The following is a 14963-nucleotide window of genomic DNA, read 5'->3' as shown; positions in this document are numbered from 1 at the left end:
GTCATCGTGGAGGGTTTCTCCTGATCCGGCAAGGCCAGAAGGTAATCGTATGGCCACCCGAAGTCCTCAGTACCCGGATCTTGAAGAGAGCAATCGAAAGAGTCCGGCACCATCTGGTGTGCGGTCGGAGGTACTGAGGGATCTGCTAGAGCGAGCGGCTATCTCAGAAGAGCACCGCACGTTGATGGGTATGGTGATTGAAAGGATCTCGTCCGCCGAAAGTGGGTTGCACGAAGCCTTTACGAGTCTACTGACGGGTTTTAAGGTACGCGAAATGATGTACATTTTTGACAGTACTGCACATTTTTAGATGCGCCCTGTGAAGATAGTAGCCCCTGAGACTCTGGGTGCTATCGAAGACGACGACGCACAGAGGATCATAGTCCCAGGAATAATCTTGCCACCTTAATATGCAGGTGGCAAAGTGTTCGGTGGCCAGCCGGAGTGATGAGTTTGCCGAGTTAAAGCGGCAGCTTGACGTGGCAGATGCCGACATCGTACTTGTCAACAAGCAGCTTGACGAGGCATAGGGTATGTGATTCTTTCGGTAACACATGGGAAGGGGAGCATGATGTCGGTATCTATAACATGTGTGTGAATGCAGATGGAGCTGCGGCCGTGGAGAACCTTCGGGCAGAACTTGCCCGAGCCAAAGAACAAGCCAGGAAAAGCGATGCGGCTGCCCTAAAGGCGATCGAGGAGCTGAAAGCCAAACTGGCTGCTCACTGCCAAAGCAAGGAGGAAATAGTCAGGATGGCTGTGGAATTGAAGAATGTTGCTAACTGTTGCAAGCTTCTTGAAAAGGAAGATCAAGCGAAGAGGAAAGACCTGGAGAAGGCCACGATGGCGGCCAAAGACACCCGCTCTGCAATGAGAGCGATGAAGGAGGAGCTGCGTCAAGCTGGGGATATCGCGGCTGGGAAGCCATTTATGCTGCGGATGAAGTTCAGAGATCCTAAGTACGCCCCTTTGGACCGGCTATGGAGTTCTACGGATGCATATCTAGACTTAGCGGCGAGTGTTGCCGATGCGGCCGAATACTTCCGAGATCAAAAAGATCGCGAAGTGGAAAAGCTGTTCTGGTCACAATTTAACGTTCCAGAGCGTCCACTTCCATTGACTGATCGGTTGGCCGAATGGGCCGAGCTGAATAGGTTGTCCGGACTCGCCATTAGGTCTGTTGTGGATCATCTATGGCCGGGAAGGCCAAAGCCGAACAGTTATTTTAGTTTGGTGCAGCAGTTCCTTGGTGCAGTGCCGCATATCAACGCGATGAAGAGGTCGGCGTGCGTAGAGGGTGCGCGGATGGCCCTTGCCCTTGTGAAGACATACTGGGTGGAGATGGAGGCCACCGCCATTGCAGCCCAAGATTCGGACGAGAGCCGAGTACCTATCGAGCACTACTTTTGAGAAGTTCTTGAGGGCGCTCGTTCAATAGAAGCGCAGTGCTCGAAGAATATTATGTTTTAAGGACATGTATTCCCATTGACAAACAATGTTTTACTGAATTGTAAAGGCTATTTTATACTTTTGCCTAAAAGAATTATAATACCTCCTATGCGGGCGTGTATGTATATATGTATATAACCTGAAAGATGGCAGTTGTCGGCTTCAGCCCCCACGCATATAATGCGGGGGTGCTCGCAGAAGACGCTTGTTCACACTTGATCCAACGTCTTGGTCCATTAAGGAGGTGATAGCGCAGCGAACTAGGCAATCGGACTATAATGCTTTAACACTTTCACTTAGCCAGAGGAGTTTGACAGTGGGGCTACTATATAGCCCCAGGTGGCTCCGCGCTCATCCGAATTCGGGGCGCGTACATGCCTGGCCGGGAAACGACCCTTTGTCAAGGCGAAGGAATCCCGAAGATTCCGCTAGGTCATCGAGTGGTTGACCAGTCTCACGCTATATCATGACAGTCAGTTTTCGGCTTTCACTACTGAGGTGCTCGTCCGGATGAACCAGGGCACAATCACAGTAGTTCTCCTGGTGCTGCCTTAGCCGATAGAGCGGAACGTAAGGCAGCAAAACACAGGAGCTAGGAAAACCTAACATTTGACCAAAGACATGATTCGGAGCTGATGCATATAAGGCCAAACTCGCGACGCCGAACACTCCCTAAGGTATTCGGTCTTTATGATGTAAACCGGGCTAAACAGTGCCCTTTGTAACAAGCCCCTGGTGTCCAGGTACGTGCAATATTCTGACGTGGCCACATGCCAATACGTCAGCATCCTTTTCAGTTGTATAGAGAATCAGGGGGATGTGTATCAACAAGAGACAGTAAAAAAGGTTTACGCAGGGTCTTAATCTGAAAAGAATCCTTGGAACGGGTCCCTGCTGCACGTCTGCGCCTGTGTCTCCGTTGTGCCGTATCCTGGACGGGTGTAGCACGATGGTCATCTGTAAAAGAGAGGAACTTAGCTGAGAAGTTGTCGTGCAAAAGGGTAGGTTATACTAAATAAACCATATACAGTTCAAGATGAGTAAAGTTGAGTCTAATTGTCACTTGTTTACACGCGTTGAGCCCCTTGTATTATTATAGGGGTATAGCCGCCAAACCTGTATCAATTATATATAGCTACACCGGACTCATCTAACCATGTCCGTGGTCTTAACGACCTGTGGGTTGCTCTAGTTGGTGAGGCCGTCTAGTGTGCGGCTGCCAAGGCAGCCGCACGGTCTTCTGCGCGCAAGGAGCGATCAATATTTCTATTTACTGTAATGATGCCACGTGGACCGGGCATCTTAAGCATGAGAGAAGCGTAATGCGGTATTGCGTTAAAGCGAGCGAAAGCTTCGCGTCCGAGTAGTGCTTGATAGCCACTTTGGAACAGAGCGATGTGGAAGGTTAACTTTTCATTGCGGAAGTTATCGGGAAAGCCGAATATAACCTCTAGTAGCAGGGAGCCCGTGCAATGGGCTTCTGGGCCTGGCGTTACTCCTTTAAAGGTAGTATTGCTATGGCTGATTTTTGTTGGGTCCACCCCCATTTTGCGGACTGTGTCCTGATATATCAGGTTTAAACTACTGCCGCCATCCATTAGGACTCGTGTAAAGTGGTATCCGTCAATTATTGGTTCTAACACCAAGGTAGCCCATCCTGCATGCCAGATACTAGCCGAGTAATCCCGATGGTCGAAGGTGATCGGTTGGGACGACCAGTGGCAGAACTCCGCGGTAACGGGCCCTGCAGCAAGTGTCTCTAGGAGCGCCGCTTTGTTTCTCCCCTTCGTCACGTGTAACACGTTTACTGTTTTGACTTCTGGTGGGAATTTCTTTTGTTCCCCAGTGCTTTGTTTGTGAGGCTCGTCCTCATCTTCACTTGGTGTATCCAGCCCCTTGTGTTCGGCGTTGAGTTTGCCGGACTGCTTGAAGACCCAACATTCTCTATGGGTATGATTTGCAGGTTTATCGGGGGTGCTGTGGATTTGACATATTTTGTCCAGAATCTTGTTTAGGCTGGACAATTCGTCCCTATTGCCTTTGCGGGGCGGCTTTTGCTGACTTGGCCGAGAGCTTCTGAATCCGGCGTTTACCGCCATGCTATTCAGGTTGTCTTTTTTATTCCGGCGCTTGATTTTGCTGCGTCGTGGCTTCCTGTTTCCGTCCCTGACTTCGGATGTACTTGGGTTGCTGGTGCTATATCGGGCTAACCAACTCTCCTCGCCCGCGCAAAAGCGGGTCATGAGGCTTGTTAATGCAGCCATTGTTCTCGGATTTTCTTGGCCGAGGTGTCTGGCAAGCCATTCGTCTCAGACGCAGTGCTTGAAAGCTGCTAAGGCTTCGGCATCCGGACAGTCGACTATTTGGTTCTTTTTAGTGAGGAACTTATTACAAAGCTTTGGGCTGACTCTCCGGGCTGTTGAGTTATATGACTTAAATCGTCTGCATCTGGTGGTCAGACATAGGTCCCTTGAAAATTTGGCCGAAAAGCGTCCTCGAGCTCTTCCCAACTTCCAATGGTGTTTTTGAGGAGGCTTTTAAGCCAGTGCCGTGCTGGCAATTTGAGCTTGAGGGGTAAGTATTTGATGGCATGGAGATCGTCTCCTCGAGCCATGTGGATGTGGAGGATGTAGTCCTCAATCCAGACCCCAGGGTCTGTCGTTCCTTCGTATGCCTCTATGTTTACGGGTTTGAATCCCTCTGGAAATTCATGGTCCAGCACCTCATCGATGAAACATAGGGATTGTGCGGCACCCCTATATTTGGGTGTACCGTGGTGTCCGGATTTTTTTTGTGTTGCATTGCATGCTGGAGCGTGCTTTCTTAGCCCGTAGATGGATCTGGTTGGGCCGTCCTTTTGATGCGAGTCCTCACGTGGATCGCGTACTGGCTTGTGTGCGGCATCGTTTGCCGCTCTATGTTGGCCACGAGGTCGTCTATCCGACCGGATGGCTGTTTTGTTTTATGATTGTGGGGGCTCTAAGGCCCCATCATCGAACTCAGGTAGTAGCTTTCGCTTCGGGTAGCTCTTTGTGTGGCGACTGCCGCCATACTTTTCTGCGGTGTTGAGCACTTTACTCCATCTAATTCTGAGTGTATCTTGCGCAGCTTTGAGCTTTCGCTTCTTCTTTTTCAGACTCCACGCAGTGGCGACAAGCCTCTGATGGAGATTCTTCTGCTCCAGGAGGTTGTCCGGTGTGGTATCATCCGGACTGTTATCTTCGCCGGAGACGGGTTGTTCGGTTTGATACTCCGTGTTGCCTTGGTCGGACGGTGGTTCAATGCCATGTTCTTCGTCCGCTGGCTCACCCTGCTCTATCGCTGGGTCTGTATGATCGCTGTTTCTGCCGAGGAGGGATTTGGGGCGGCGCTTACGCCGCCGCCTTGACTGCTTCTCGTGGGAACGATCTTTCGATGCGTCCTTCCGTGCCTCGTCGTTGTTTTCTTTGGGTGTGTCCACCATGTATACATCATATGATGAAGTGAGCGTCCAGTGCCTTGTGGGCAGTGGCTCCTGTTCGTCTCCTGCATCATCGTCCATACCGTCGATGTCTTCGGAGTCAAAGTCGAGCATGTCGGTCAATTCGTCGACAGTGGCTACTAAGTGGGTGGTGGGTGGGTGGCGATTTTCTTCGTCATCCACATCCCGATCCTGCTGGACATAGTTCGGCCCGGATTCTCCTGAGAAAGAGAGAGACCTTAATGAGTTCAGTATGTCGCCGAAGGGCGAGTGCTGAAAGATATCCGCGGAGGTGAACTCCATGATCGGTGCCCAGTTTGATTCGATAAGCACGGGCGCAGGCGGTTCGGAGTCCGTGGCCTGGGAAGAATCCGGCAGTTTGGCGTCGCGGCTCTCGTGAAGGGTAAGATCGATACTCGGCTCGATCGACGCTGAGAGTGCGGCCTCCGTGGAAGGGTCTATCCGCCTGTCCATGGATGGTGCAATTGGCTCCGAATTGAGGGTCAGAGCAGTCGCCGGTGCTATTTCCCAAACACTGTATGATGGTAGAGCTAAATCATGCTCACCGTGACCGTGCGGCGCACTCGGCAACGGCTCGAATCTGTCGGAGATCAAGTCTCCGCGGATGTCGGCCGTGTAGTTTAAGCTTCCAAACCTAACCAGGTGGCCAGGGGCGTAACTCTCGATCTGCTCCAGATGACCAAGCGACTCGGCCCACAGTGCGAAGCCGCCGAATACAAAGATCTGTCCGGGGAGAAAAGTCTCACCCTGGACAGCATCGCTATCGATGATCGAAGGAGCCATCAAGCCTGACGATGACGACACAGAGGAACTCTCAATGAAAGCACCAATGTCGGTGTCAAAACCGGCGGATCTCGGGTAGGGGGTCCCGAACTGTGCGTCTAGGTGGATGGTAACAGGAGACGGGGAACACGATGTTTTTACCCAGGTTCGGGCCCTCTCGATGGAGGTAAAACCCTACTCCTGCTTGATTGATCTTGATGATATGAGTATTACAAGAGTTGATCTACCACAAGATCATAGAGGCTAAACCCTAGAAGCTAGCCTATGGTATGATTGTTGTTCGTCCTACGGACTAAACCCTCCGGTTTATATAGACACCGGAGGGGGCTAGGGTTACACAGAGTCGGTTACAAGGAAGGAGATCTACATATCCGTATTGCCAAGCTTGCCTTCCACGCCAAGGAGAGTCCCAACCGGACACGGGACGAAGTCTTCAATCTTGTATCTTCATAGTCCAACAGTCCGGCCAAAAGATATAGTCCGGCTGTCCGGATACCCCCTAATCCAGGACTCCCTCAGCATGCCTAGAGGACGGCAAAGGCTTTGCCGTTAGCTAGCAGACAACAACATATCCGGTTGAACAAACTACGACAAAGGGCTCTTTGCTGTCTGTTGGCGGATGGCAAAGATGCAAAGGTCTTTGTTGTCTGCCAGCAGGTGGCAAAGGGCCTGGACGGCACACGTGGCAGCTTAGGTTCGTTGAGGGGTTAATGGCATGCTTTGTCGTCTGCTAGCAGACGGCAAAGTACCCAAATAGGCCATCCCAGTGCAGCCCAGGTTGCACTGGTAGCTGACATGTGGCAGCTTTGCCGTCTGCTAGCTGAGGGCAAAGCTCTTTGCCATCTGCTAGCTGATGGCAAAGTGCCTGTATAGCCCCTATTTTTTGTTTTTTCTTAAATTCAATTAATTTCACAGAATTTCATAGATATATATAAACATTTGAAAATACTTTCAACAGGCATACCAACGCATATACATACCAAATCATATCCCTGCCATATGGATATGATCATACCAAATAGTGTAGACAATTAATTTATGCCAATTAAAGCTGCTTCATCACATGTTCGTATGGATTTCCTAAGATGCATGATTTTTTTACCATCCTTTGGTTTTATTCATTGCACAAGGGGAACTATGTATAGTTCCTACTTCCTCTGCCCAGGTTTATTAGGTCCTCTCATATTTTGAGTTAAACTTTGACCATCTACATATAATTAATATATGAGGTATATGTTACAAAAAGTATACCATTTGATTTGTATTCAAAAGAGGTTTCACATTGTATAATTTTTGTGACATATTTCATGTTTAATTAACTCAGTAATTCAAATTATGGTTAAAGTCGGGCCCAAAATAGGAGTCGGCCTAATAGTATGTAGCAATTCCTACTAACATCAATCATGACAGTCCTTGTTATTTATTGTAGCTATGGCTTTGATTTGCATGCAACATCAACCAAATACATGTTCCCGAATATTCATGACCTCTAATTGGCCACATACACAACCACTCCAATTTAATTCAATTTTAGCCTTCGGGCCAGCTTGACAAATGGAGTCGCTCATGTTACTCTCTTCTACGTGCATCTTACATATCGTTATTGCTTAAGGTCATTTATATCAATTTGACTGAATATTTTCTAGCAATACACATGAAATTAATTTGCCCACAAAATAGTCGGTATAGAGGCCTAGGAGCCTCTACGATGCTATGGTTGCCCCGCGAAATCATCTACAAATCTCTCTAAATGGCTCCAAAATGAGCAAAAACCTCTAGAAATCATATCTCCCGGCTGAAAAATTGCCCATATTGTTGTGATTGCCTGCTATGGCATCGCTATAGCTGCTGGGAAGGCCGGCATGAAATCATTTCTCCCACAATTTAATCTCTGGTAATACACTGAGAGATTGTATGGTGGGGAGCTTACTAGGAACTGATTCAACTATTGGGAAATACATCGAGAATTTCTTCCACACAGTGATGTTCTGGGGGTGAAAATCCAACTAGAGGAGAATGTTAGTTAATGGGCATGGATGTGTGATCACCCTAGAAAAACATTTGTAGATGCTAAGTTGTGTACGGTCGTAATTTGAAAAGGGTTGTGTACTTCTCGGAGTATCTACTATCACTCCTCAAATACCACTTACATGAACTGACCATACTCATATACCATTTTAAGATATTTCATCAATAATTACTGGACAAACTCTCTTTAACATCATATATTCCCCAAGAAAATCCCTTCAAAACACTATTCCAACAAATTCATGAACTCGAAGACGTTAAAACCCACCGTCGACGAGTTTAGCGTCAACCAGTGTGGTGTCGTCGGTGGACACTACTACAGAAAAACACACATTACTCACGCATAGACCTAAATTCCGTATGCACCTCTCTGTTGCCAATGTTTGGGAAACAACATCGAAAACAGTCTAAGTGATGCCGACCCATGGAACCTGGAGACACTATAGGAATCAGGAACTTTGCCGTATGCCTTGGTTGAAGGCAAAGGCCTTTGCTGTCGGCCAGCAGACAGCAACACATCCGGCTGAACGAACTATGGCAAAGGGCTCTTTGCTGTCTGCTGGCGGATGGCAAAGATGCAAAGGTCTTTGTCGTCTGCCAGCAGACGGCAAAGGGACTGGAGGGCACACGTGGCAGCTAAGGTCCGTTGAGGGGTTAATGGCATGCTTTGCCATCTGCTAGCAGACGGCAAAGTATCCAAATAGGCCAGCGTAGTGCAGCCCAGGTTGCGCGGGTAGCTGACATGTGGCAGCTTTGCCGTCCACTGACTGAGTGCTAAGCTCTTTGCCGTCTGCTAGCTGATGGCAAAGTGCCTGTATAGGCCCTGTTTTTTTTGTTTTTTCTTAAGTTCAATTAATTTCACAGAATTTCATAGATATATATATAAACATTTGAAAATACTTTCAAGAAGCATACCAACACATATACATACCAAATCATATCCCTGCCATATGGATATGATCATCCAACACATATACATACCGAATCAAAAGTCCATATGCAACATATATAGCTAGCTAGCCAGCATATCCAACAACAAGCATACCATGGTTTCATCCATACATACATATATAGGTAGCAAGTTTCACATTGTTCATTCTACAAAATCAAAACAAAAAGGAAGCACAAGGAGAAGACACTAGTAGAAAACAGGGCTTTGGTCCAGCCGGGTCAGCCCATTAGTCCCGGTTCAGTCCAGAACCGGGACCAATGTGGGTATTGGTCCCGGTTCGTGAGCCCAGGGGGCCGGCCGGGCCACGTGGGCCATTGGTCCCGGTTCATCTGGACCTTTTGGTCCCAGTTGGTGGGACGAACCGGGACCAATGGGCTTCACTCCTGGCCCACCACCATTGGTCCCGGCTGGTGGCTTGAACCGGAACCAAAGGCTCCGCTTTAGTCCCGGCTCATGTCACCAACCGGGACCAATGAGGTGCCTATATATACCCCTCGCTCGCGAGCAGAGCACCCCAGTGCTCTGTTTTTCTCTGGTCGAGGGGGAGAGGGCTTGGTGGTGCTCTAGCTCACCTCCTATGCACACAAGGTGTTCGATGGAATGCCCGAGCCACACTACTTCAGCTTTCTCCTCTCCAAGCTCGACCTCCAAGCTCCATTTTCCATAATATTTGTCTAGGTTTAGCGGTCCGTCACGCCCCGTCCCCGTCTTCACCGCCGTCGATCACCCGCACCGAGCTCATCGCCGGCACCACCGTGGTGAGCCTCTTGTTCTTATCTTCTTTCTGAAAGGAAAAATAATCTTACTTGTATGTTTACATAGATACTTTTATTATTTTCTTACTTTTATTATTGCATCCTATAAAGTGCGATGGTCTTGGTATCCGCCCCGTCGGCCCTCGTCCTGTCTATGATTCGGATGTGGTATATATATTATCTTTATAACTATTGGTTCATTTATTGTTTATGAAAATTATGCCGACCAACGTGACATAGATTTTATTTATCTAGGATGTATGTGAATCGGAAATGCCAACCGACCCTATTGTCGAGAGGTTAAATTTAGTTGAAGAAGAAAACAATTTGTTGAAGGAAAAAAATAAAAAAATTGAGGAGGAGAAGATGATATTGGAGTTGCATGTTGCGGATGTCGTCGATGATCACAAGATCAAGATGGATGCAATGCGCTTGAAGATTAGAAAGATTAGAAAATATGCCATTCATACCGAGGCTTGGTATCATTATGCCGTTGGATCAATTGTTACCTTGGTTGCGATTATGATCGCATTTGTTTTCGCATTGAAATGTTTTACATAGTTTCAATGTATGGTTTAATTAATTAGATGCTCTGGAGAGCTATATGTTGTTAGATGAGAACTATGTATGCACTTTGGTTTTAATGTGATGATGAACTTCTATTAATTTGGACACTTAATTATATATAATGCACGCAGATGAACCGACAATGGATGTACGGTGACAGACACACCTGCGAGTACATTAAGGGCGTGCATGAGTTTCTCGATGCGGCTGAGGCAAACAAGCAGAATGGTTTTATGTGTTGTCCATGCACTGAATGTGGGAATACGAGGTCTTACTCTAACCGGAAAATCCTTCACTCCCACCTGCTTTACAAGGGTTTCATGCCACACTATTATGTTTGGGCGAGGCACGGAGAAATAGGGGTTATGATGGAAGACAGCAAAGAACAAGAGTACGATGACAACTATGTGCCCCCTGAATACGGTGATGCTGCAACGGGGGGAGCTGGTGAAGATCAAGAGGAACCAGACGATGTGCCAATGATGCTGCAATGGGTGAAGCTGCTGAAGATCAAGAGGAACCAGACGATGTGCCCGATGATGATGATCTCTGCCGGGTCATTGTCGATGCAAGGACGCAATGCGAAAGTCAAAAGGAGAAGCTGAAGTTCGATCGCATGTTAGAGGATCACAAAAAAGGGTTATACCCCAATTGCGAAGATGGCAACACAAAACTTGGTACCGTACTGGAATTGCTGAAGTGGAAGGCAGAGAATGCTGTGGCTGACAAAGGATTTGAGAAGCTACTGAAAATATATAAGAAGAAGCTTCCAAAGGATAATGAATTGCCCGACAGTACATACGCAGCAAAGAAGGTCGTATGCCCTCTAGGATTGGAGGTGGAGAAGATACATGCATGCCCTAATGACTGCATCCTCTACCGCGGTGCATACAAGGATCTGAACGCATGCCCGGTATGCGGCGCATTGCGGTATAAGATCAGACGAGATGACCCTGGTGATGTTGACGGCGAGCCCCCCAGGAAGAGGGTTCCTGCGAAGTTGATGTGGTATGCTCCTATAATACCACAGTTTAAACGTCTGTTCAGAAACGAAGAGCATGCCAAGTTGATGCGATGGCATAGTGAGAACCGAAAGAAAGATGGGAAGTTGAGAGCACCCGCTGACGGGTCGTAGTGGAGAAAAATTGAGAGAAAGTACTGGGATGAGTTTGCAAAGGACCCAAGGAATGTATGATTTTGTTTAAGCGCGGATGGCATTAATCCTTTCCAGGAGCAGAGTAGCAATCACAACACCTGGCCCGTGACTCTATGTATGTATAACCTTCCTCCTTGGATGTGCATGAAGCGGAAGTTCATTATGATGCCAGTTCTCATCCAAGGCCCTAAGCAAGCCGACAACGAAATTGATGTGTACCTAAGGTCATTAGTTGAAGAACTTTTACAGCTGTGGAATGGAAATGGTGTACGTACGTGGGATGAGCACAGACAGGAGGAATTTAACCTTAAGGCGTTGCTGTTCGTGACCATCAACGATTGGCCCGCTCTCAGTAACCTTTCAGGACAGACAAACAAAGGATACCACGCATGCACGCACTGTTTAGATGACACTAAAAGTATATACCTGGACAAATGCAGGAAGAATGTGTACCTGGGCCATCGTCGATTTCTTCCGACCAACCATCAATGTCGAAAGAAAGGCAAGCATTTCAAAGGCGAGGCAGATCACCGGAAGAAGCCCGCCATGCGTACCGGTGATCACGTACTTGCTATGGTCAATGATTTACACTACGTAATCTTTGGAAAGGGTCCCGGTGAACTAGATGTTCCGAATGACGTTGAGGGACACGCACCCATGTGGAAGAAGAAATCTATATTTTGGCACCTACCCTACTGGAAAGACCTAGAGGTCCGCTCTTCAATCGACGTGATGCACGTGACGAAGAACCTTTGCGTGAACCTGCTAGGCTTCTTGGGCATGTATGGGAAGACAAAAGATACACCTGAGGCACGGGAGGACCTGCAATGTTTGCACGAAAAAGACGGCATGCCTCCGAAGCAGTATAAAGGTCCAGCCAGCTACGCTCTTACGAAAGAAGAGAAAGAAATCTTCTTTGAATGCCTTCTCAGTATGAAGGTCACGACTGGCTTCTCGTCGAATATAAAGGGAATAATAAATATGCCAGAGAAAAAGTTTCAGAACCTAAAGTCTCATGACTGCCACATGATTATGACGCAATTGCTTCCGGTTGCATTGAGGGGGCTTCTACCGGAAAACGTCCGATTAGCCATTGTGAAGCTATGTGCATTCCTCAATGCAATCTCTCAGAAGGTGATCGATCTAGAAATCGTACCAAGGCTAAGGAGTGATGTGGCGCAATGTCTTGTCAGTTTCGAGCTGGTGTTCCCACCATCCTTCTTCAATATCATGACGCACGTCCTAGTTCATCTAGTCGACGAGATTGTCATCCTGGGGCCCGTATTTCTACACAATATGTTCCCCTTTGAGAGGTTCATGGGAGTCCTAAAGAAATATGTCTGTAACCGCGCTAGGCCAGAAGGAAGCATCTCCATGGGCCATCAAACAGAGGATGTTATCGGGTTTTGTGTTGACTTCATTCCTGGCCTTAAGAAGATAGGTCTCCCTAAATCACGGTATGAGGGGAGACTGACTGGAAAAGGCACTCTTGGAAGAGACCAAATGCAGGACGGATATTTGTCTCAAGCACACTACACAGTTCTACAGAACTCTACCTTGGTGACCCCGTATGTCGATGAACACAAGAACAGTCTGCGCTCCAAACACCCGGAGCAGTGCGACGACTGGATTACATGTGAACACATCAGGACTTTCAGCAGTTGGTTGGAAACACGTCTCAGAGGTGACAACACTCTTTGTGATGAGTTGTACTTGTTGTCCAGGGGACCATCTTTGACTGTATTGACTTACAAAGGATACGAGATAAATGGGAATACATTTTACACGATCGCCCAAGATCAAAAGAGCACCAACCAAAACAGCGGTGTCCGCTTTGATGCAGCAACCGAGAGCGGAAAGGACACATATTATGGTTACATAGTGGACATATGGGAACTTGACTACGGACCAGATTTTAAGGTCCCTTTGTTTAAGTGCAAATGGGTCAATCTGTTAGGCGGCGGGGTACAGGTAGACCCACAGTACGGAATGACAACAGTGGATCTGAAAAATCTTGGGTATACTGATGAACCGTTCGTCCTAGCCAATGATGTGGCACAGGTTATCTATGTGAAGGACATGTCTACCAAACCGAGAAAAAGAAAAGATAAGGAAGCGAATACATCATACGATGATCCAAAGCGCCACATAGTTCTTTCAGGAAAAAGGGACATCCTGGGAGTGGACGGCAAGACAGACATGTCTGAAGATTATGAAAAGTTCCATGAAATTCCTCCCTTTAATGTCAAGGCTGGCCCAAGCATCCTGATAAACAATGAAGATTATCCATGGTTACGGCGCAATAAGCAAATGACACAAGCGAAGAAAAAGTGAAGACTTTCTCCCGCAACTATTATGATGATACCATGCCAAGTTTATAACACACGAACATGCTACCATTGTCCGTTTTGTACATGCACATGCTATGTGGATGAAATTATGATACCATGCCAACTTTCAACTTTTTCAGAGTTCATTTGAAATGCTTTCATGTCTTATGGTTCGGCCCTCGTAATACCTTGACCATTAGTCCCTGGCCCATGCCAACTTTCAACTTTCAACTTTCTAAAACTAATGGCACTAACAGAAAGTTTATAATTTTTCTCCTCGCCCCTGGCCCATGACCATTAGTCCCGGTTTGTGCCACAAACCGGGACTAAAGGGTTGGTCCTCGTTGCGGGCAGTGTTTAGTCCCACCTCGCCAACCGAAGGGGGCTCACACCGGTTTATAAGTCCTTCCCTCTCTGCCTTGTTGAGCTCCTCTCAAAGTGAAAATAGATGCCCTAATAGGGAAAAGTTTAACCTAATTCATAGTGAATTTCTCTGAAATTCATAGAAATTTACTAGGAATTTAGGTTGAATTTTCTCTATAAGCGCATCTATTCTCATTTTTTAGTAAGTTAATCACAAACTTGTGATTCAAACAATTTTCAAAGAATTCAAATTTTAACTATTCAAATTTGAAAACTAATGGCACTAACAGAAAGTTTATAATTTTTCTAAAACTACTGGCACTAACAGAAAGTTTATCATTTTGCTAACCTAAAAGCAAAGAGAATTAAAAATTAAAGCAAAAAACAAAAGAAAATAAATAATGCAAAAAACAAATAAAAAAAACAGGAAAAAAACTATTTTTATAGTAAAGTTAATCACAAAATAAAATAAATAAAGCAACAAAGAAAACAAAAAAACTAAACATGTGTTTTCAAATTTGAAAACTAATGGCATTAACAAAAAGTTTATAATTTTTCTAAAACTAAAAGCATAAAGAATTAAAAAATAAAGAAAAAAACAAAAGAAAATAAATAAAGCAACAAAAAAACAAAAAAATGCCACCTACTGGGCCCCCACGACTTGAATACGACTAGAAACCTATCCAGGGGCCAGGATTCAGGCCCGCAGGATGCCCAGTAGGCCCACAGGCATAGCAGTGACAATTAGGCCTGTAAGCCTGCAATGGAGAGGAGCTCGAGAGGGGTGCGGCAGTGGGGCTTATAAACCACTGCGCATCCCTCTCAACTAGCAAGGTGGGACTAAACTTTCGACGCAGTAGCTGCACAAGGCCTTTGGTCCCGGTTGGTGGCACCAACCGAGACCAAAGGCTGCCGCTTCCCGCCCTTTGGGCTGCTGAAAAGAGGCCTTTGGTCTCGGTTGGTGGCACCAACCGGGACTAATGCCCACCTTTAGTCCCGGTTGTTGCCACGAACTGGGACTAAAGGCTCTGCTATATAAGTCCACACTTAGGAAATTTTCGCCAACTGCTCCATTCCCCATCGCCGACGCCGCTAGGCT

Source organism: Triticum aestivum, chromosome 2A (genome assembly GCF_018294505.1).
Source record: "Triticum aestivum cultivar Chinese Spring chromosome 2A, IWGSC CS RefSeq v2.1, whole genome shotgun sequence".
Classification (NCBI taxonomy): Eukaryota; Viridiplantae; Streptophyta; class Magnoliopsida; order Poales; family Poaceae; genus Triticum; species Triticum aestivum.
The sequence above is the reverse complement of the archived record's forward strand: the minus strand, read 5'-3'. Positions refer to the sequence as shown.